Source organism: Balaenoptera musculus, chromosome 5 (assembly GCF_009873245.2).
Source record: "Balaenoptera musculus isolate JJ_BM4_2016_0621 chromosome 5, mBalMus1.pri.v3, whole genome shotgun sequence".
NCBI lineage: Eukaryota > Metazoa > Chordata > Mammalia > Artiodactyla > Balaenopteridae > Balaenoptera > Balaenoptera musculus.
Window position 1 is genome coordinate 33194836 of NC_045789.1, and position 18941 is coordinate 33213776.

Consider the following 18941-nt stretch of genomic DNA (forward strand, 5'->3'; position numbering starts at 1 on the left):
TTTTTTGAATAATAAGTGCAATCTGAGGAGAACCCATTCAGTGCACAACAAATGGTGGTAAATATGGGGGAGAAAAACTGGAGAAATTTAGATTGGGTTTTTTGCGGTTTATCAATGATTCTGGGGCTTTTTTTAAAATTTTTTTTTATTTCTTTCTGTAGATTTTGGAAGTCTTCTTCTGGGAGTTGCCAGCAGTGCCAAGTGTTGGAGAAATCTTTTCTGCCCCTCTGATAGAGTGAAGTGAGCAAACGCAACCTAGCAGAAGGCTGGTGAAGAGAACACTCACAGGTAGTGTCGTCTTTTCTTATCACTATTGAGATGTGTTCAGTAATGTTCAGTAATAAACTTAAAAAAAAGTAAGCGTACTTGAATTGACACATCCAAGTGTTGACAGAAGAAAAATGCACAACCTGGAAGTTTCGAGTAAGGTTTTATTCGGGGACCTTACTGAGGACTATAGGCCGGGAGACAGCCTCTCAGGTAGCTCTGAGGAGCTGCTCCAGAGAGCTGAGGGAGGAGCCAGGATGTACAGGCGTATTGGGCTGGAAAAAAAATGTAGTTGAACATCAAAAGATAACTGCTAATCACAAAAACAGACATCGCAAGTTAATGATTTTAGTGCTTTTCTATGTATGGGAAGACGTAAGAATCTGGGCTGAACGGAATTATTCCTTAGATATGCATCTTAACTATCTAGGGCCAGTATTCAAAGCACAAAATGCTTCCTGTTTTTCTCTATCCTGAATTCCCCTCCGGCGTACCATCAGTGGGGGTGGGGTGGGATGCTGCAGCGGCTGATGGCTTGGTCCTTGTTTACTAGAATGGCAGCAACATTCTTTGTTTACTGGAATGGCAGGCAACGTTGCCTGTCCACAGACGTGAACATTATCTTGTTCAAAGCAGTGTTTCTGAGAGGCTACACTCTCTCCTCTTCTCAAAACATTTAAACATTTTTTCTTTGGGAACTGCATCTTGATCCTCTGGTAGCATTCTTTTAAACATCCTATTTCCTTTCTTTTTTAAAAAAAAAAATTAATTAATTTTTGGCTGCGTTGGGTCTTCGTTGCTGCACGTGGGCTTTCTCTAGTTGTGGCGAGCAGGGGGCTACTCTCCATTGTGGTGCGCGGGCTTCTCATTGCGGTGGCTTCTCTTGTTGCGGAGCACGGGCTCTAGGTGTGTGGGCTCGGTAGTTGTGGCTCACGGGCTCTAGAGCGCAGGCTCAGTAGTTGTGGCGCATGGGCTTAGTTGCTCCACGGCATGTGGGATCTTCCTGGACCAGGGCTCAAACCCGTGTCCGCTGCGTTGGCAGGCGGATTCTTAACCACTGTGCCACCAGGGAAGCCCCTATTTTATTTCTTTTTAAAACTATATTGGAGTATAGCCGATTAACAATGTTGTGATAGTTTCAGGTGCACAGCAAAGCGACTCGGCCATACATATACATGTATCTAAACATCCTATTTTCTGTGGTGGCAAATCTCAACCCTGTGAGGGTGTATTTGGGAAGTAATCTAAATGTCTTCAGAGCTATGGAATCTGGGGAGTTCTAATTTTGATCAGGAGCAATAACGTAATGAAACCAGTTTCTCTTTTTATAATTTGTATATGTGTTTGAACGCTTATACACTGTATTGAAAGTTAATTCTAGAAAGAGGTGACTCTAAGTTTCAAACAATGGTAGTCTTGTTAAAATAAGTGATTAGACTTGTAGTTTACAGAGAAGCATATGCTATTTATTTGTATGTAAATATTGGTATTCTTTCTTATTAAAATTGATCAATCAGTCTGTCAGTATTGTAGAAAGGATTCCTATGTTTATCAGGTTGAATAAGATGAGAGTTAACTTCCTTATAAGGTATACCTCTAAGGCACTGTAATTAGCATCTTATTAGAGGTGTGTTTTGCATTGTTTCTCAAAACATTGTTAGAGTGCTTGTTAAAATGCACATTGAAAATTCAAATTAGTAGGCCGCCATCTAGTGTATCAGAATCTGAATCAGAGTGCTAGGGGGAAGGATTTGGGAATCTGCATTTTACAAGTAAATACCACCCAAGATTGACACCCCCCAATGCGATAAAAGCATACTTCTACCTAATCTTTGTATTTTTGGTTTTAAAGGTGTTGTAATCACCTTGATTTTTGCTTTGAATAAAACAGTGCCAGTATTTTTAGTATACTGTTGTGACACAGGGTTATGTTCTCAAATACCTTTTTATTAGATCAAATTAAGAATGTAACTGAATAAAACTATACTTTGAACTTTATGTCTAAATTCAAAATGGATATATTTTTCATTGGATGCAAATGGATAAATCTGTTTTTTAACCTCTAGATGCCAAATACTAAGTTTTTTGAAATATCTTTATGAACTATCTTCTTAATTTGCCAGTAAGTCGTATGTCAGATATCTTATTCAGATGGAGGGTAAAGAGTAATGGGGTAGTGTCGTGGTCCGAACGCAGGTTGGAAAAGAATTTCCAGACACAAGGCAGAATGTAAAGAAGATAGAATTTATTAGAGAGCAGGGTCACTGCCAGAACAGCGGGCCGACTTCCTAGTAGTCTGGGAGAGTCGAGCCCAAACATGTGCTGTTGATCAGTTTTTATAGCCAGAAAATAAAGGAACGGTCCAAGGTGAAAATTTCGTTTACTGATTGGTTGAGGCACATATACCTTCCTTCTATAGGGTGGGAGTGGGACAGGGCAGACGCCTTTCCTTATTTGGGACAGGTCCCGTCGCCCAGATGGGCGTTGCCCAGGTGGCCTCAGGAATTTCGTAACCACCGCAACTTGGTGGGGAGGGCGATTAAGAGTCCGGTAGGGGGTGTGACGTTGAAACTTTTTCAGGCAGGGTCGTCCTTTGTCCTTGAAGCACCATTGTCCTTGGAGCACCACAGGTAGGTATTAGAGGCCCCTGGAGTCTGTGCTATGCTACTCTAGCATCCAGTCAAGCATTTTTCAGTAAACATTGTGATGAAACCTTTGCTCTGCAATTTATCATTCAAACAGGTGAAATCCTTTCTTTATAGTGCTCTGAGATTTTATGAAGCTCTTTGAATACCCCAAATGAAATGGAGTATAACATCAAGTACTAGACTTTGATAGCATGTTATTTTCATTACCATGTACATTCTTTAGTAACCCTTCCTATAAAGTTATTAATTTTACAGAATGTAAGCTTTGTGGATAAAGTGTGTTATTTTTTAGATATTTTCAATTCTACAGATTATACCTTTACTTTCAAAGATATATACAATATTATAGCATTCTGTGCATGTTAATATTAAGAGATAATACACTTTATGTAAGATAAAAATGTGACTATAGATTTATAAGTTAAGTCTATTACAAGAAAATATTTCATTAAGTTTATACTTAAAAAATTGTGTTAAAATACACAACACAAAATTTACCATTTTAACCATTTTAAAGTGTATAGTTCCAGTATTGTTAAGTATATTCACATTATTGTGCAACCAATTTCCAGAATGTTTTCATCTTGCAAAACTGAAATTCTCTACCCATTAAACAACTCCCCATTCTCCCCTCCCCCAGCCCCTGGCAACCACCATTCTACTTTCTGTCTCTATGAATTTAACTCTTCTAGATACCTCATGGAAGTGGATTCATACAGTGTTTGTCTTCCTGTGACAGGCTTATTTCGCTTAGAGTAATGTCCTCAGGGTTCATCCATGTTGTAGAATGTGTTAGAATTTCCTTCCTTTTTAAGGCTGAATAATATTCCATTATACCCACACGCACACACACACATACACACACACATAAATACACATACACACCACATTTTGTGCATCCATTCATTCATTGATGGACATTTGGGTTGCTTCAACCTTTTGGCTATTATGAATAATGCTACTTGTACATGGGTCTATAAATATCTGTTTGAATTCCTGCTTTCAGCTATTTTGGGTATATATCTAAAAGTGGAATAGCTGGATCATATGGTAATTCTATTTTTAATTTTTTGAAGAACCACCATAATGTTTTCCACAGCAGCTACACCATTTTGTATTCCTACCAATAGTACACAAGCATTCCAGTTTCTCCATATCCTCACCAACACTGTTTTTTTGTTTTGTTTTGTTTTTGATAGTAGCCATCCTGATGTGTGTGAGATGATATCTCATGGTTTTGATTTGCATTTCCATAATGATTAGTAACGTTAAACATCTTTTCATATGCTTGTTAGCCATTTGTATATCTTCTTTGGAAAAATGTTTAGTCAATGTCCTTTGCCCATGTTCTAATTGGGTCATTTGTCTTTTTGTTGTTGAGTTGTACGAGTTCTTTACATATTCTGGATATTAACCCTTTATCAGGTATATGGTTTACAAATATTTCCTCCCATTCTGTAGGCTGCCCTTTTACTCTGTTAATTATGTCCTTTGATGCACAGAAGTTTTAAATTTTGATGTAGTCCAATTTGTCTGTTTTCACTTTTGTTGTCTATGCTTTTGGTGTCTTATCCAGGAAATCATAACCAAGTCTAGTATCTTGAAGCATTTCCCCTATGTTTTCTTCTAAGAGTTTCATAGTTTTAAGTCTTATTTTAGATCTTTGATTCATTTTGAGTTAATTTTTGTATATGGTGTAGAGTAAAGGTCCAAATTCATTCTTTTGCATGTGCATATCTGGTTTTCCCAACACTACTTATTACAGTGAAGTTTGTATTTTTAAAGGCAGTTTAGGATAAGGAAAGGACAAACAGACAGTCATAATGTCACTGTTGGATCTATGTAGCAATTCCCATAAAGTCTCTTGCTTCTAATTAAGAATATATTTCAGAAATAAAACGGTATTGCATAGATTTGAAGCTCACCTTAGACTGAGATTTAGTAATTGTAGGTAAGCATAGAGCCTATGTTTAAGTTTTATGTTAGTTATTTGGTGGGCAATGACTTATTATATTTGGAATTTGATGATGGTAAGCTCTGAGTTTTGGTCTTAAGGTAGGGGTGTGTGTGTGTGTGTGTGTGTCTGTCTGTCTGTCTGTCTGTCTGTCTGTCTGTGCCTGTGTCCTGTTATAGGGCTTGGCCAATGAGAGATCCTCTAATGTCTTAGGAAGCTTTAGTTTCAAGGCCATAAGCAGAATCGACATTCTTATGATAAAGAATAGCCTGTAATGAATCCTGGGAAAAACCTAAGCCAGCTTGAACCATTCATCTGTCTGGGTAGCAGAAGTTACTTGGATCCTGTTTTTGCCTCTTAGCTCTAAATAGCAGTATATGTGTTGACAGAATGATATTTACACTGGCTTTGAAAAGGTCAAAAACCAGATATTGTGCCTTTGGAAGTGAGGTTATTTTGGGGAAGACAGGAGGGTGTTGGGAGTTGGGTGGGGAGAGTACAAAAGCAAATATGTGTAGCAAAGAGGAAAGCCTGAGCAAGGATACTTAGAAGGTAGAGGGAGCAGCTTAGCTGGGTGTAGGAGTAAAATGGATAATGAAAGGATCTAACACTTAGGTGTATTTCTTTGGAGGAAATGACAGCGGATACTAGAGGTAGCACAGTAAGAACCACAAGTGGAAAATGGGTTTGAAAAGAGGTGAAGACAATATGATGTAAAATGTGCACGACAGTCCTGAGGAGATGCTGTCAGTGGTATTCATCGTTATGGATTTTGGATGTGTTCTCAGAACAGTGAGACAAATAGCAGGTAGACAGAGGCAAGTACAGATATTCTGAGCCACTGAGAGAATTCTATATTTGAATGTAGTGTTTCAGGGCTAAGGGCTGTCTATATGAGAAAAGAGGAGCAGTTAGAGTAGCCTTGGAATGCTGTTCTTTCTAATGTAGTACCAGAATGTCTGAGTCATGCAGAACTGAGGTGGTGAGTGAGGAATGTTTCTCTGTGGCTTCCCTGGCTTTGTGTGGGACCAGTGGGAAACCATTTTCAAAAGTTGTTTTGAATTAAAATTTAGCCTCAAGACTGTTTTGGGATGTTCTGAGTAAATAACCCAAAAAAGATACTTAAAAACAACTTCTTACAGTCAAATAATCAAACCAGTTGCCTAATGCTGTCATTCTGAAATTTGTTCGTTCTGCACATATCTTTTCATAATTTTATGGATTTTAAAATCATGACCTGTCTCTACCTTGTTTTGTGAATTTAGTCTTTTTATTTATTCAGTCATTTTTGTCTCTTCTCATGTTCCCTGACCCTTGTAATTTCATTCTAGCTGAGTCTGGGTCTTTTCCAGCTTTCTATGTCTCTTCCAATTGACCAGAAGGGCTTAGAATACATGTATGAAGTTTATATTTTGTCATGTTTTTCTATTTCATTTTCAGCATCATTCCTGAAATTCCCTGCCTTTTCTTTAAGGGTCCAGGATGCGTTGAGTTGATGTACTCAGAGAAGAGTCTCTAATGACTAGTCCAGACCAGAGGGTTGCAAAGTGTGGTCCCCAGGTGAGCAGCAGCAGCCTCACCTGGACACTTGTTAGAAATGTGAATTCTTGGGCTGAATCAGAAACTTTGAGAGTAGGGCTCAAAAATTTATCTTTAGCAAGCCCTCTGGATAATTCTGATGCGTGTTAGAGTTTGAGTTGAGTTTGCTCTAGATGCTCTCGTTAGCTGTGTGCTGTTGTCCAAGCCATTCATTTTCTTTAGCCCTTGGTCTCCTGCTCAGGCAGATCAGGGCTTCCCAAATGTTGGAGTGCACGTGAATTGTCTGGTAAGCTTGTTTAAAAAATTTCAGAAAGTGGTACATTTTTCCTAACCTCGTCGTACCCTGAGATTCTGACTCAGTGGTTTTGGATGACTGAGTTATCTGCTTTTCAGCAAGATTTCCTGAACAGTTCCCATATCTACGATCTGGACCAATGGCTATCTCTGTTTCCTCTAAGCCCCAAAGTGATGTGATTTAAAGTGGCTTTTTTGTGTTCAGTAACTGAAAGCTTCGGGGCCAGAACTTTATTTTCAAAATGCAGTTTGCATTATTTTTCAGTGAAGCCATTATGTTCTGCTTTCTTTCCTTGAAAAATGTGATTCTTTCTTGGCTACTCAGATTACTGTATGAGATTTTTCGCAGGCTTATCCTCATTGGTAAGGCAGTCCGCTCACTAAAAGAGCTCTCTGTGTCTTATAAACTTGGAGATTTCACTATGTGGTTCTACTAGGTAATTTATAAAAAAAATTTAGTAAACTGTAAATGCTGGTTCTTAGGGAATACTATTTTTTATTGAGATCTTTTTGTCCCTACCCTTGATTTCCAATCTCTAAGCTGATTCCCTGTGCACGATGGTATGTCGCCCTTATCTCACTGTCATTTATGTTTTTGTTTCTTTAGTTTTTATGGTACAGCTTTATTAGAATTATTTTTGGTGAGTCTTCCTCTTGTCTCTGTGACAGCTTCTTCCCAGTCTGTTTCCCTCTGTCTATCCTTTGAATGTCGGTGTTCCCTAGGGACTGCCCGAGTTCTCTTCTCCACATCTCACTATGCGCTGTCCCCTTGGGGCCTGCTTCTTCCTGTCTGCCAGGTCCTTGCTCAGATGTCTCCTTAGCTCCACCCTTTATAAAGTAGCATCTGACACTCACAACTCTCCTCTGAGCTGTAGCCCCATGTCATCGGCTGCCTCCTGGTTGTCCTGCAGGCAGATTAGGTTAACATATCCGAGCTTGAACTCATCATTCTTCTCCCCTGGAATCTGCGCTTCCTCTCGTGTTCTCCATCTTGGTGAATGGCATCACCATCACCCTTTACACGGCTAATACTTATCCAGCATCTTCTACGTGCCAGGTCTTGTTCTGAGAACTTCCGTGTAACTCCTCACAAAATCCCTTGAGATAGATTTTACTATTATTCCCACTATACAGCTGCAGAAACTGAAGCACATGGAGTTTAAGTAACTTTCCCAAGGTCACAAAACCATTATCTGGTAGAGATGGAATCCCAGAGCGAGGAATCTTAATCACTGTGCTCTGCTGCCTTCCTTTCTCAGTGGCCCAAGCCAGACATCCAGGATTACCCTTCCCCTTGTCCTGGACGTCTGCTCAGCCCTCTCCAGTCCACCTGCTTGGTCTCTCTTCAAAGCACACTTCCATCTCTCTGCATTCCATCGCAAGTATTCTAGTCTGGACCTCCTTCATCGTTTGCCCCCACTGTTATAATGCTGTCCTCTTTCCATCCATTTCTTTATATTACTGCCAGAGTGTTATTCTTCCTAGCAGCAAATCTCATCGTGACACTTGCCTGCATCTGCCAGACTCACCCTCCTCGATTGGTCATCCAGTGTTGGGCAAACCCTCTATTATCTACTTCATTGTTGAGCAAGCCCCACCAATTTGGAGGAACAGGACAATCCCACCATTTGAAGAATCTCGCCATAAGGAAGAGAGCTGGGAAGAGTCTTTGCCTCTTTTGGTCCTCAATTTCTATTTATTTTAATAAAAGAACAATACAAAAAAGTCCAGAGTCTAGTCTGGCCAGAGAGGGAGGGCATCTGTAATTTTGGGGCCCCTAAGAAGAGTGCTCTCCCACTCCAGTTCTGTGCTCCAGCCGTAGTAAACTACTTGCACTCCCTGTAATATGTCACGTTCTCTCTGCTTCCTCTGGGCCTTTGCATATGCTCTTCCCTCTTCCTGGAGTACTCTTCCCTCACTGCCCCATTTGCCTGGCTAACACCTTCATCTCCATATTTAGGACTCAGCTTAGATTTCATTTCACCTGGAAAGCCTTGTCTGATCCATTTGCCTTCCAACCAACAGGTTGGGTTAAATGCTTCTTCTTAGATGATGTCATAGCATGTCATTCTTTCCCTACCATATGACTCACCAAACTTTGTTTTAATTGTCTGCTTCGGTTGCTTCTTTTTGAGTGATAACTGGAAGCTGCTACACAGCTTAGGATGATTTCCTCTTAAGTGGTCACAGACAGTTTTAGTAAGTAATTTCCAGAACAGTATGTCAGCACTTAACAAAATGTATATATATAAAATGTGGATTTGAAAGGAGTCTTACAGCTTTTTGTTTCTAGCCACTTTACATAAAATTAGCAACTTTTTTGGATGTTTTAGGAGATTTAGTTACAAGCATCTAAAAAATCTAAATAATTACTTTCATGAATCATTATTGTTTTTTCAAGGTATTTGCGCTTGTTGATTTAAGAGTATACCTTCTTAAAGCCTCATTGAGATGTACCCTAGAATCTGCTGGTGGGAGTGTAAATTGCTAGAACATTGACAATGATATTAAGAAATCTAAAATCTAAATTTTATAAATTAGATTTTTTTGAAAATTTAGTGACTTGGGAAAATGTTCAGGATGTAAAATTAAATGGGAGGAGCAGGAATCAAGAATTAATTTCAAGTCATTAAATTCTTAAAAAGAAATCCAATTTTAATAGTTGTCCTTCATTCCATTATAGGGATGTCCCATATGTATTTAATCCTTCTCTTATTATTGAACACTTTGCTTGTACCAGTTTTTCACTCTTAGAAATAATCTTCAATGAAAGACTCAGTACATTTTTACATAACTTTGTTTAGATTTCTGTTTTTATTTTATTTTATTTTTATTTATTTATTTTCTGGCCATGCCACGTAGCATGTGGGATCTTAGTTCCCCGACCAGGGATTGAACCCATGCCCCCTGTAATGGAAGTGCGGATTCTTAACCACTGGACCACCAGGGAAGTTCCTAGATTTCTGGGTTTTTATGATAGATTTATAAAAGAATGAGCAGAAGACATTAAAAATATAGATCTCTTATTTGTTGAAATCTTTTGCCAAGTGTGTGTATAAACACATATATTATGCTTCTGACTTAGTAAGATTTATGAAATTATTCGAAAGTATAGAAAAAAGACTAGGAAGAAATACATTAAAGCTTTAAAAATAGTTTATCTCGTGGTGGTGCTTTGAGTGATTTTTACTATCCTTATACTTTCTCTCTCTATATATTGTTGGCTATATATTGCAATGGCTCTATATACAGCAATGGCTATATATTGTTTTTATGATTTGAAAATAAATTAATTTATGATTTGAAAATAAAGAATATGCCTTCTGGGAATTCCCCTGCGGTCCAGTGGTTAGGATTCCACGCTTTCACTGCTGATGGCATGGATTCGATCCCTGGTTGGGGAACTAAGATCCCGAAAACTGTGCAGTGTGGCCAAAGAAAAAAGAATATGGTAAGCTTCTGCTTTGCTATTTAGAGTGCCAGCGTCAAAGGAGAATTTAAAAAAATGTTTTTTTGGCCACACCGCTCAGCTTGTTGGATGTTAGTTCCCCGACCAGGGAGTGAACCCATGCCCCCTGCAGTGAAAGCACCAAGTTCTAACCATTGGACCGCCAGGGAGCTCCCAAAGGAGACATTTTAATGTTGATGTTTTATCAAAGAAGCATAAGCACATGGCAGATATATCCTATGAGGTTAGACATGTTTTACTGCATTTGTTCAGAGATATTTTCTCCATTTTTCCTAGTAATTTAGACCTTGCCTAATGGAATCTAGTAAATTGAAATATACAAAGTTCTGGGTCTTTTTTTTTTGTTTTTTTCTTCTCAGTGGTATTTGTTGTAACTGTTAAAAACAAGAGTACCACATAGCTTAAATTCTCACATTCAGTAGCTGGATTGTAGTATAACCTTTAGATAGTCCTAGGGTCATTTTTAGCATGTCATCATTTCCAGGGTAATCCTGTTAATGTATGAGTACATATTTGTTTCTAGAGGCAAAAGCTGAGAGGATTGTGGCACGTGGGGGTTCATGTAACTGACCCTTAAGCAAGATAAGGTGTTCCAGTGACCTACTTCATATTCATAGACTCTGTAGCCTGGGATAGATTAATTTTAGAGATGCATTCCAGAATGTTAGATGAAGAGAGAGAGAGTGTGAAAAAACATGTGAAACAGAAACCAAAGTAGTGTCAGTTAAAAAACACCAACAAAAGCAAACTCCTAAATCAATGCTATATAGTTGGGGATTTGAAGACCAAGGGATGGAAATGCAAGGTTTGGGCTGTGTTTAGAGGCGAAAGGGCAGATTTGCTGGAGCATTTTGAGTAGTTTTCCCCAGGCCATTGTGAATTAGCTTACTTTTCTAATGTAAAAACATATGTGGACCTCCACAAGATTCTGCCTCTAATTCTGTTCTTCCTCCTTTGAGAAAATAATACTGATAGAAAGTTACCAAGACCCAAATCATAGTTTAAGTAAATCTGTATTTTGTTGAATATAATACTATATGTATACTGTCTATATCTACTTGGAAAGTGGTATTTAGTCTGAGGTAGGGCTTGGCAACCAATGAGCAAATCTGCCCTGCTGCATTTTTTTATGATCCACCAGCTAAGAATAGTTCATACATTTTTAAACGGTTGAAAAAAGACAAAGAAGAATATGTATATTGTATTCTTCAAGCCGAAAATATTTACTGTCTGGCCTTTTACAGAAAATGTTTGCTAACCCTTGGTCTAAAGCAGTGGTTTCAATGTCTCAAGACAGTTTTGATTGTCACAACCTGGGGGCGGGAGGGGGTGGAGGGGGTTGGAGGTGCTACTGGCAATCAGTAGGTAGAGGCCAGAGGTGCTGCTAAACATCCTAAGATGCACAGAACGGCCTCTCAAGACAAAGATTTAACTGATCCAAGATGTTGACAAAGACTCTTTCCTTCCCGAACTTTAGTTGGGCGCCTCCAAGCCTTCTTGTTTAGGCCTCGCTCAGCCTTGGCCCCCATCCTGTCTTTGGCCTGCCTAGCCCAGTTTTAGCAAGAATTCTGCTGAGTCCGTTTAGTGAACCCCAGCACCGCCACCTTTCCATACCAGATCACCCTTGATATCTGATCAAATTCCTTATCCCCCGCCCTTCATGTCTGATCACCCTGGCCTGTGTTCAGCAAGACTCCTGTTAGGTCAGTTTGGTAAGAATCCCCCTACCCTTGATGTCTTGTCTTAGTAATTTTCCATCTGCTGACCCCCTCACTCTGATTGTTAGTATAAGTTCCCAGCTGTCTTTGCAGTGTTTAGAGTTCAAACTGATCGCTCTCCCCTATTGCAACAGTCGACATCCATTGCGATAATCCTGAATAAAATCTTCCTTACTGGTTTAGCAAGTGTCAGAATATTTTTTCTTTAACAATATCAGTAGTGTAGAGGTTGAGAAACCCTGAGCTAAAATAATATTTGGTAACATTTGGTACGTGTATGAATTCAGGGACCACCTCTGCAAATGACTCTGCAGCAGTCCCCTTCCCCTTGTGATTGGTACTGGCTCTGTTCCCTGGGTATCCTTAAGAGTGAAATAAGATTGACTCTGTATAGGGGGATTTCGTTATCAACCTCCCTTTCTCCCTAATATTTTTTAAATTGAATTATAATTGACATGCGATATTAGTTTCAGGTGTACAACGTAGTGATTCGATATTTTTATACATTATGGAATGGTCACCAGGATAAGTCTAGTTACCATCTGTCACATACAGAGTTGTTACAATATTATTGACTATGTTCCCTGTGCTGTACCTTACAATCCTGTGACTCCCCAGTATTTTTCTATCTGTTAGAATCTTCATTAAAATATGAAACCTTGCAATCTTCAAAGTAAGAAGCTGAAAGGCAAATGTATGAATTTGTTAAAATAGTTCAGGCCAAACTGTAACTGCTATCCAAGCCATAGCTATTAATAATAGTGTTTATTTTTCTTGGAGTTAATGACCTAATGTAGCCAAATATATTTTTAGGGAATTCAAGGAAATATGTTCAGACATTTCCAGAAGGAAAAGTCTAATTCTTTGAAATACCTTAAATCAGAGAAGGATAGATGAAATAGCCAGCAGTGTTAAATTATATATTTTTCAAATAGGTTACCCACCATAGCCACACTAGCACATCCCTTTATGTTTAAGGTATTTTTAGCTGACAGAAGTTGCCGAGGCACTGAAAAGGACTGCTGCTGCCTGGGTACCTATCAGGGATGTTGGTTAAAATGGCACTTGGTTAAATAAGTTTCACTGTGGAGATAATTTGCTGAGGAACATGACAATGAAGCTCCCTGTGGGGTTTAGTTTTGGAGAGGACAGCAAAATACATGGAGTTTGAATTTTGGTGATACTAGCAGTGCTAAAGGCAATATAAACACCCAAATTTAGGTTAGTTGGCAGAATAATTTGGCCATTTATGGAGGGGTCAGTTTTCCTTCATTTTGTTCAATAGATACGAGTTCAGGAGATTAGACATTTTTATAAGTATAGTTATGCTATTTAGATGTACAGAAACATTTCCAAATGAAATTTGCTTTACTAAAATGTCAAAGGAAATTCCTAAAGCTTTATCTTCGTATTTTATTGGCACTAACCTAAATTTTTTATATGAGCGTTTCTGATCAAGTCACCTGTGTTAATGTGTGTGTACACATATATAAAAGAATGTAATTATGGCATAGAAAACACATTTAGGAAAGAGATTATGGATTTCTTTTTCCAAATAAAAGTATAGCTCCTTTCTCTGAAAATAGTTTTCTTTAAGCATACCAGAAAATCTGAGCAGCATTCTGCCAGTAGCTTTTTTAAGGGATGAAACAGATGCTCCATTGATCCCTGATATGGTTATTTATGTGGCTGGTTTTCTACACGAAGGGAAAAAAGTTTGATTAATTACCATTAACTGTGACATATCCTGTGGGTAATGAATTTTGTGTGTGTGTGTCTATTTTCTCCCCTTTTCGAATAAATTGGTGACTGTGTAATAGGTTCCGGTAAAACAGTCTGCCAGAACACTTAGTGGAAAGTAAATGCAGCCTCTGCAGGAACATAGGATGGCAGTGTTGTCATGTACTTAGGTGGTGCCTGAGCCATGTGGTGTCCTGCCGCTGTCTGCAGGTTTTGAATCTTCAAGTCATTTTCTTGGGAGCGTGTGTCGGTCCTGGTGGTGTCTGTGCATCCTAGAGGTGGCTACTTAGACTTGGAGCTACAGTCTGTTGCCATGAATACCAGTGGGAATTTGAAGCCCATCCAAGATTAAACCTGTGGCTTTGATTTCAGTAACTCCCACTCTTGACTCTTCTCGCTCAGGGTATCATTGCTGTGATTCATTAAATTAGTGCTTCCTAGTTTGGAGTAACAATGTAATTTGATGTGCTTCTGCACATTTTTTTCTTATTTGATTTCTTCAGTACTATACAGTAGGTAGGCAGGTGTCAATTATGATAAAGTAAGTTTTAGTGACTTGTCCAAGGCCACTAAATAGTATGTGACAACCTGAAGCTCAAACCCAGGCCTTCTGTACCACATGCTTTTTTATACATTGTTGGATTTGATTTCCTAATGTTTTGTTTGGGATTTTTGTGTCTATGTTCATGAGAGATGTTGGGCTATAGCTTTCCTTTCTTACAATGTCTTTGTCTGGTTTTAATATTAGGGTAATGCTGGCCTCATAGAACAAGTTAGGAAATATTCTCTCTGCTTCTTTCTTCTGGAAGAGCGTATAAAGAGTTGGTATAATTTCCTCCTTAAATGTTTGGTAGAATCTACCAGTGAACCCATCTGGGCCTGGTGTTTGTGTTTTGGAAGGTACTTAATTATTGATTCAATTTCTTTAATGGATATAGGCCATTGATCTATTTTTCCTTGTATGAGTTTTGGTAGATTGTGTCTTTCAAGATATTGGTCCCTTTTACTTAGGTTATCAAATCTGTGGGCCTAGAGTTCTCCGTAATATTCCTTTATTATCCTTTTAATGTCCATGGGATCAGTAGTGATGGCCCCTTTTTCATTTCTAATATTAATAATTTGTGTCTTCTTTTTTTCTTAATCTGGTGAAGAGTTCCTCAATTTTAGAGATATTTTCAAAGACAGCTTTTGGTTTCATTGATTTTTGTCTATTGATTTTTTGTTTTCAATTTCATTGATTTTTACTCAAATTTTTATTATTTTTTCCTTCTGCTTACTTTGGATTTAAGTTGCTCTTCTTTTTCTAGTTTCCTAAGGTGGAAGCTTGTATTACTGATTTTAGATCTTTCTTCTTTTCTAATATGTGCATTCAATGCTGTAAATTTTTCTCTAAGCACTGCTTTCTCTGCATCTCACAAATTTTGATAAGTTCTATTTTTATTTTCATTTAGTATTCTAAAGTTTCTCTTGAGATTTCTTCTTTGACTCATGTGTTACTTAGAAGTGTTTAATCTATCATATTCTTTTTTGTTCATAAGCACTGTTGTACATTTTTCAAGGTACTACTAGAGAGGATTGTGCCCACTGATAAAAACTGTATACATTGGGCTTCTAATGGTGAAGGAAGGTGGAAGGGGAGAAAGGAAGGAAGCACTGACCATTGAGTTATTCTTTAATTTTCATTCTTTGGTTAACTTTGCTTATTTTCAAAATGGATTTGAAGCTGACAATAAAACATATATATATATATACATATATATACATATATATATACACACACACACACATATATATGTATATATATATATTTGAACCATTATTACAAGGATAAAAATATATGATAAAATGGAGGAAACAGTTGTACCAGAGACTAGTCCTCTCAGGTATTAGTAATTTTCCCTGGTCTAAGAAAGGAACTGGACAGTAGATAACTTTAAATTAAGGTTTTTTATAAGTGCCATAATTTCAAATCATTGATTGAAAACTGAGCTGATAATTTTGTAATGAAAGGTAAAGAATTTATCTGAAATATTATTACCTGAATGGTGGGTCGCCTCATCACTGCACAGAGGTGGATGGCAGTTATATTTGTAGGCAGGTTGTTTATTTTCCATACAGATTGGTAACGTGACACATATTTTTATTTTCCTGTTATTTATATTCCATCTTGTCCTAAAAAAAGATTGAGTGGTTAATAGAAATATAGGGAAAAAAAAAAAGAAAGATAAAATTGTGAAGGTGAAAATAAAGGAATGCAGTAAGTTAAAGGCTGCAGAAATGCGTTAACAAGGTCTGCCTGCCCCTGTTATTGAATGTGGACCATAAATTTGCATCTGAGCTTCAGGCTCAGATTAAGGGGAACCACAAGTTGAAACATTACACTGATCTAAGAGCAGGTGTCCTGGGGGAGGCTGATCCTCCATGAAGCTGGAGTTGGGGTCTGGGTTCATGGTGTTTGCAGACCTCAGCTGCAGGGGTTTTAAGACCTTTACTGAAGTCTTCTGCCATCAGTGTGACTTAGTTTTGTTTACTTTTTCTTATTTCTCTCTTCTTCTCCCAGCTCAAGTACTTGAGAAGGTCTAAAGACTTGCTGCCCACTCTGGAGATTTGGGAAAAGGTGGTGTGAGTGGAACAGGTTCCCCTAAACAACTCAGTGCAATCATTTCAGGTTACGCAGTGTCTTTAAGGTTTAAAAAGATACTGTTTATCCAGGAACCTTTTTAGGAAGTGAGGCCTGAGAGGAATTACTCCTATGGGTCCCTGTGAAGTGGGCACTGGGTGACAGGGAAATCAACATGCTTTCAACAACAGCCTTGTGATAGCTACAGTAATAGTTTTCATTTGGCTGATACTTGTAATGCTGCTCAGTGCAAGCCAAGTACATGATTCCAGAATACAATTTAGTAGAAGTGATTCTTTCAGGAGATAAAGCAGTGAAGTTGAAGTATGAAGCTCTGAGACTTAGGGTTTATTTAGAGGCATAATTTAAGCCACAGAAGTTATTTTCTTTTTTAAATTGAGGTGAAATTCACACAACATGCAGTTAACCATTTTAAAATGTACAATTCAGTGGCATTTAGAATATTCACAATGTGGGCAATTACCATCTCTTTATAGTTTCAAAAATTTTTTTATCACTCCAGAAAACCTCATACCCATTAAGTCATCACTCCCCATTCTCCTCTTCTCCCCTTCCGCTGGCAACCATAAATCTGCTTTCTGTTGTGGATTTGCCTCTTCTGCCTATTTCACATAAAAACCATACAATAAGTAAATTTTTGTGTCTTGCTTCTTTCACTTAGCAAAATGTTTTTGAAGTGCATTCAAATTATCAGTACTTCATTCCTTCTAATGGTTGAATAATCATCCATTGTATGCACATATCACAATTTGTTCATCCTTTCATCTGTTGATAGTCATTTAGATTGTTTATAGCTTTTGGCTATTGGGAATCATGCTGCTATAAAGATCTGTGAACAAGTATTTATTTGTTTTCAGTTCTTTTGGGTATATACCTAATAGTGAAATTGCTTGGTTATATGGTAATTCCATGTATAACTTTTTGAGGAACCACAAGGTTTTTTCACAGTGGCTGTATCATTTAACATTTCCAGTGGAATATATGAGGATTCCTATTTCTCCACATCTTATTTTCCTTCTTTTTTTGTAATTTATTTATTTATTTTTATTATAACCATCCTAGTGGGTAGAGAGTGGTATCTCACTGTGGTTTCCATTTGTATTTCCTTGATAACCAATGATGCTGGACATCTTTTCCACATGCTTGTTAGCCAATTGAATACCTACTTTGAAGAAATGTCTATTCAACATTCTTTGCCCATTTTACAAAATAGGGTTGTTTATTTTGTTGTTGAAGTGTAAGGGTTCTTTATATTTTCTGAATATGAAACCCTTATCAGAATGTTCAGTTCTCAAAAAAAAAAAAGTTACAAAGCATACAAAGAAACAGGAAAGTCTGACCCATTGATAAAGAAGAAACTGGTAGGAGCCATCCGTGAGGAAGCCCAGACATTAGATTTAGTAGACAAAGACTGTACATTAACTGCCTTAAATATGCTGAAAGAGCTAAAGGAAACCATGAATAAACAACAAAAGGTAATCAGGAGAATAGTGTATGATCAAGTAGGGGATATCAATATAGAGATAGGAATTGTAAAGAGGAACCAAATAGAAATTCTGGAGCTGAAAGTTACAATAGCTGAAATTAAAAACAAGCAAACAAGTGAAAAACTAAGGGGCTTCAACAGGAGATTTGAGCAGGCAGAAGAAAGAATCAACAAATGGGAAGATAGGAAAATTGAAATTACCCAGTCTGAGGAGTAGAAAGCAAAAAGAATGAAGAAAAAGGAGCAAAGCCTAAGAGACCTATAGGACACCATCAAGCTTAGCAATATATGTGTTATGGGAGTCCCAGAAGGAGAAGAGAGAAAGAAAGGGGCAGAAAGATTATTTGAAGAAATAAGTCTGTAATTTTCCAAATTTTATGGAAAACATTAATATACACATCCAAGAAGCCAACAGCATTGAAGTAGGATAAACCCAAAGACATCCACACCTAGATGCATTATAATCAAACTGTTGACAGCCAAAGAGAGAACTTTGTAAGTAGCAAGAGAGAATCAACTTGTCATATACAAGGGCTTCTCAGTAAGATGAACTGCCAATTTCTCATCAAGACCATGGAGGCCAGAAGGCAGTGGGATGATATATTTAAAGTGCTGAAAGAAAAGAATTGTCAACCAAGACTTCTATGTTTGGCAAAACTGTCCTTCAAAAATGAAGGGGAAATTAAGACATTCTCAGATAAATGAAAGCTAAAGGAGTTCATTGCTAAGACCTGCCTTGCAACAAATGCTAAAGAGAGTCCTTCAGGCTATAACAAAAGGACACTAGACAGTAACTCAAAGCCATATGAAGAAATAAAGATCACTGGTAAAGGTAACTATAGATAAATATAAAACCAGTATCATTGTAATTTTGGTTTGTAGTTCCTCTGTCTTTCCTATATGATTTAAAAGGCAAATGTCTAAAACAATAATTATAAATCTGTGTTAATGGGCACACAATGTATAAAATGTAATGTGTGACAAAAACAACATAAAATGGGGGTACAGAGTTAGATAGGAACAGATTTAATGCATGCTGTTGAAGCTAAGTTGGTATCATTTCAAACTAGTTTGTTATAAACTTTGGATATTAACTGTAATCCCCATGGTAACCACTAAGAAAATCAATTTAATATACCACATTAATAGAACAAAGGGTCAAAAATCCACATGATCATCTCAATA

At 37.7% G+C, this 18941-nt stretch overlaps 1 protein-coding gene across 3 annotated transcripts in view; it reads left to right on the forward strand.

Annotated features, from left to right (window-relative positions):
• FAM160A1 (family with sequence similarity 160 member A1) overlaps nucleotides 1-18941 on the forward strand; it is a 264481-nt gene that overhangs the window by 79355 nt on the left and 166185 nt on the right. For all 3 annotated transcript variants that reach the window (XM_036852349.1, XM_036852351.1, XM_036852352.1), the window contains exon 2: nucleotides 162-288. The gene's annotated coding sequence lies outside the window, so the exon portion shown is untranslated. The remainder of the gene's footprint in view (nucleotides 1-161; nucleotides 289-18941) is intronic.